General features: G+C 42.6%; 1 pseudogene; it reads left to right on the top strand.

Annotated features, from left to right (window-relative positions):
• The first annotated feature begins 887 nt into the window (after positions 1 to 887).
• On the top strand, positions 888 to 2,006 carry LOC124986796 (glyceraldehyde-3-phosphate dehydrogenase-like; annotated as a pseudogene).
• Positions 2,007 to 5,657: the final 3,651 nt, after the last annotated feature.

Genomic DNA, 5,657 nt, shown 5'->3' with positions numbered 1-5,657 from the left:
TATTCTCTTTGGGCATGTGGTTCCTTTTGACTAGAACTCAGAGGGACCCTGCAGTTCAATGGGAAAGGTATATGACTACACAAAGTCTCGTCTGCTTGCTGCATGATGGAAGAGGCAAAGCAGAAGTAGAGAAAGAAATTCTTTGCAATAAACCAGCAGATCAGAGGATGGCCAGGATTCTTGTCCTAAACAGCCTGCTTACCAAGAAGCCAATTTAGGGGTAGTTTCATAGGAGATGGGTATGAGAAACTGGTGGGGGCCTTCTCAGGTGAAGGTTTTTGGCCAAATGACACATATTTGGTCCAAATTGCCTAGTCTGGAGTTACTTTAAAGTTCTGCAACTCTCAAGAACAAAGGTCAATATCTCATGAGGCTATTCTTAACACTGAGTGGTTTGCTCATATTACACAATGGACAGGCTAGAAGGGTCCCCTTGCTAATCACCAAGCTCCACAGTAATGAAAGAAAATATACTTTACCTGATTGTTGTGAAAGACAAGGTCAGCTCAGTGTTTGGCTTCAGGTACACAAGGCAAGAATGGTGTATATGCTGGGGAGCTTTTATGTGCAAGGGAAACCTGGCAGTGTTTTGCTCATGGAGTGGAGCAATCAGAATTAGGTGATAAAGATCAGATTTAGTGTTTGAGAAGGATGCTCTGACTGCAGTGCAGAGAGAGTGGTGGATAGTCACAGGACTGGAGGCAGAAGATGAGGTCACTGGTTGTGAAGAGAAGTCCAGACACAAGGAGATGAGGGTATGTCATTGGGGCAGCACGCCTGAGAGGAGAGGTACTATTAAAACACTCGAAGGCTCTCTGCTCCTCCCCGTTCGACAGACAGTTGTATCTTCTCCTCTCGTGCGTTGCCAGCCGCGTTCCTAAGACACGATGGTGAAGGTTGGAGTGAATGGATTTGGTTGTATTGAGTGCCTGGTCACCAGGACTACTTTCAACTCTGGCAAAGTGGATATTGTTGCCATCAACGACCCCTTCATTGACCTCAGCTAAATGGTTACTCATTCCAGTATGATTCTACCCATGATAAATTCAATGGCACAGCTAAGGCTGAGAATGGGAAGCTTGTTATCAATGGAAAGTCCATCCTGGGACTGGGGATGTGGCTTAGTGGTAGATCTCTTGCCTGGCATGTATGAGGCACTGGGTTTGATTCTCTGCACCACATATAAATAAATAAATTAAATAAAGGTCCATCATCATCATCATCAACAACAACAACAAAGGAAAGTCCATCTCTATCTTCCAGGAGCAAGATCCTGACAACATCAAATAGGTTGATGCTGGTGGTGAATATGTTGTGGAGTCCACTGATGGAGAAAGTCAGGCTCATTTGAAGGGCAATACCAAAAGGATCATCATCTCTACTGATGTCCCCATGTTTGTGATGGCCATGAACCATGAGAAGCGTGACAACTCCTTCTCAGCAGCAATGCCTCCAGTACCACCAACTGCCTAGCCCCCCTGGCCAAGGTCATCCAAGACAACTCTGGCATTGTGGAAAGACTCATGACCACAGTCCACACCATCACTGCAACTCAAGACTATGGATGGCCCCTCTGTGAAACTGTGGCCTGATGGCCGTGGGGTTGCCCAGAATATCATCCCTGCATCCACTGGAGCTGCCAAAGCTGTGGGCAGGGTCATCCCTGAACTGAATGGGAAGCTCACTGGCATGGCTTTCCGTGTGCCCACCCCCAAAGTGTCAGTTGTGAATCTGTCCTGTCGCCTGGAGAAAGCTGCCAAATATGATGATATCAAGAGGGTGGTGAAGCAGGCATCAGAGGCCCTCTCAAGGGCATCCTGGGCTACAGGGAGGCCCCGGTCATCTCCTGTGACTTTAACAGTGATACCCACTCTTCCACCTTCGATCCTGGTTCTGGCATTGCCCTCAACGACCACTTTGTCAAGCTCATTTCCTGGTATGACAATGAATTTGGCTACAGAAACAGGGTGGTGAACCTTACGGTTCACATAGCCACCAAGGAGTAAGAGCCCCTGGACTACCTGCCCCAGCAAGAGCACAGAGGAAGGGAGAGGCCCTCAGCTGCTGGGGAATCCCTGCCCCTAAATCAGTCCCTCAACACATTGAGCAGCTCCTCTCCTCCAAATTTCTACCCCAGATCCCCTGAAGAAGGGGAGGGGCTTAGGGAGCCCTACTGTCAAATACCATCAATAAAGTTCTCTGTACCCCTCCCCCCACTCAAAAAAATACTCGGGAGGGCAGGTTAACAGGGCACCTAAGTGAATACTCAAGATTGGGATGCTATAGTGCCAATGTCTTCAGAACAGGTATGATTCCAAACTTCTCAAAACTGGAGAAGTCCAGGAAACAAGGCCACCCTACATCAAATTTTGAAATAGTTAAAATTCATATTAAGTTCTTCCTTGTACCTTTTTGTTCACTAAATACTAAGGTGCTCATGCTCTCCTGGATTTAGCAGAAAGCCCCAGCAAATCACCTCCCACCAGCAGTGCTACAGCCTTATAAAGTTTCATCCTTCCCAGGCGTAAACTGTGAGCCACTGGAGGGCAGGGATTGTCCTGTTCATTACTGTTCAGTCTCAACCTCCAGCCTGTGTCTATAACACATAGCTGCTCAATAAATATTTGCTTATTTTGAGCTTCCATCTCGTTGTTAAGATAATTAGATAGATGGCACCAATATATACAAGGTGCATCTTTCCTGGAGTCAGTTGTTAACCCAAAGGAATGAATGTATTAGTTATGGAGAAACCTCTGGGAGATGAAGAGCTTTTAGAAAACTGTCTTCTAGGCCATCAAATCATACAATGCATGAAGTCATCTAACCAAACTCTATTAATCCGATTGACAAAACCAAACCAAACCAAACAAAACAACAAAAAGTCCTGAGTGCTATGTTTGGTTATGAAATAAATCAGACACTAAAATTCTGTGACAATCCTACTCCTATTCTACAAAAAAAAAAAAAAAAAAGAAAGAAAAAAAAAGGCCTTGTATGGAGCACAGAACCTATATGCATTAGAGGGCTTTGATTTAATGATATTAATTAATGGTACCCAAAACACGTGAAGTTGACATTAGAGCTTTGCATTAAGAGTTCTTTAACCCAGTCCACAATCTAAGTCTTTTATACTGTAGCGGTTCTGGGTTTTCCACCACCCATCTCATTTTGCTGATTGTCGCTTCTCCTCACCCTTTGCATGCTTCCAGGCCCACCAGAGTCAGCAATGTCCTCCTTTGCAATGTACACTGTGTGTGTGTGTGGTGTGTGTGTGTTGATAATAAAGGACTTTTTTCCTTTTCAGAACTAGAACCAAGTTCCTGGTGGGCAAAGGCCTGGCCTTCTCTTTACTATGTCCTCTACAAGGTTCTGTATTTTGTGCATAGTAGGATCTCAGTGAATGTCTATTGATTTCAATTAGAATAAAATCATGAAAAAAGGAAAGAGGCTCAGAGTCTTCTGACTGGGACAGAAAGAAGCTATGTCTAGAGATGGAAAGCAGATTCTGAAAAATCACAAATGTATTACTGGTCCCCAGGAAGTCCAGGCTGTTGCCTGCAAGGTATTCTACTCTTTCAGCCCTCATTTATATCATGTGCTCAGAAACAAGCAATTCTTTGCTGATCAATAACTATAACAATCTTAGAGGGGAAGCAATTTTGTACTATTTGTCAATTGCTTTGTATATTTTAATTCTCCTTCTCATAACAACCTAGAAAGAGAAATTATTCTTGTTTGATCATTGAGATAAGACCAGAGAGTCAGCAGACTTGCCCAAGGTCACCGGGCTAATAAGAGATGGAGTCTTAAGGTCTCTGAACTTGCATCACACAGCCTCTGCTTGCTCACTTCCTCCCACCCTGCCACCTTGTGTGGATCTGTGTAGCAGGCACTTCCTTACCTCCCCTACTGCAAATGTAAGGAAGCCTAAGTGAGCCATTTATAGTAAAGTGCAGTAAATGTTCTGATAAAGCTTAGTAGATAGGGCTACAGAAAACCAAGGGAGAGGTATTAAGTCAGACTGGGCTCCAGAGTAGGCCAGTCTACTCAGAGAAAGGGATCCATGAATATAGCTTTGAAAATAGTAGGAGTGTTATAGGTAGAGAAAAGGAGAGAAAATTGTTTGGGGAGTTGAACTGCTAAAGCACTTGGGTTTAAATCCTGGTTTATCTATGCAGTAGCTGAGTGGTCATGGTTACTTAACCTCTTTGAGCTTCGACTTACTCATCTTAAAATGAGTAATGATGTGTATTATTCAGGGCTCTGATGAAAAGCAGATGGGATAATGTGGAGAAAGCCTCAAGCACATTGCCTGGTGTGAAGAAGGTGTTAGTAAACGGCAGCGGTGGTGGATGGTGGCTGTGGGGTGGTGTTTATCATCACAATAGAAAGTGGAGGTGTGGGTAGAGCCTCTGGAACAGGCGAGACTAGTGAGGGGGCCACTCAGTAAACTGAGGCAAGAAGAACCAAAAAGCCTGAACTCAGGTAACAGCTGTGGGGAAGGAGAGGAGAAGATTTGGGAGAGATTTCAAAGGTTGCAGATGAAGTAGAATCTTGTGGGTGGATAGATTTGGATAGATTATGAATTTAAAGAGGAATAGTGGGGGGCTCTCATTCAGGTTTCTGGCTCAGGCGCCATTGCTGGAGTGGGGAGGAACGAAGAACAGATGTTGGCACATCTACTGTTTAGTCTGATAACTGTCCTGGGTTCTTGTGGAGTCAGGAGAAACTTAAACTCTGTCACTTGGAGTTGACATAATGACTATTGGGGGGGCTCAGTATGACCAAAGGGATGGGGAGGAAAATGGTCAGCATATTTTTAACCCTAACTTCATGTGCCCATTAATATTTGTGGTCCTGATGAATGCTGGAACAGTGATCTCCAATTACTTAGGATGACATTTTTGGTACTGGGGACTGAATTCAGGGGCACTTAACCACTAAGCCACATCCCCAACCCTTTCACAATTTACTTAGAGATAGTGTCTCCCTAAGTTGCTTAAGACCTTGCTAAGTTGCTGAGGCTGGTTTTGAACTTGCATTTCTACTGTCTCAGCCTCCTGAGCTGTTGGGATTACAGGCATGCACCACCATGTGTGGCTTCATTTCCTTAGTTTTTAGACATTTTTTATCTCAGGAAGATTTTAAAGAATAGAAACAATTCCAGGGAACCCAATAGTTTTTGTTTTATGGGACCTGTGCATATTTGGTACTTTAAGTATTTTTAATATTTTAAGGAAATTAAGCCTATTAGAATAAATAAGCAGTCTGTTCTCAATACAGATTTGGAATTGAATAATTAATTTAAGCTTGTGACTATAAATCAGAAAATATAAAATATCTTACTAGGTTTAAAAACAGAATTAAAAATAAAAAATATGCATAGATGCTTAACATCTGTATAAATGTTTTCTTAAGGTTTTTAAAATAATTTTTTAAACTGAAAAATAAATTGCATATATTTATCATGTAATCCGAAGATTTTGGGTGTCCCTTTAGATAATTAAAATATTTGAGAAGGAAGTTAAAAGTGTAAATGAAGTTTAAAATGTTTAAAGTTATTTTATTAACTAAGACTATTAATGTAATACATTAATTGAAGCTTTCTTAAAATCATTTGTTAAGCTCAGTGCAGTGGTGTTCACTTGTCATCCTAA

The sequence above is a fragment of the Sciurus carolinensis genome, chromosome 6 (genome assembly GCF_902686445.1).
Source record: "Sciurus carolinensis chromosome 6, mSciCar1.2, whole genome shotgun sequence".
Taxonomy (NCBI): Eukaryota; Metazoa; Chordata; class Mammalia; order Rodentia; family Sciuridae; genus Sciurus; species Sciurus carolinensis.
The sequence above is the reverse complement of the archived record's forward strand: the minus strand, read 5'-3'. Positions and strand labels throughout refer to the sequence as shown.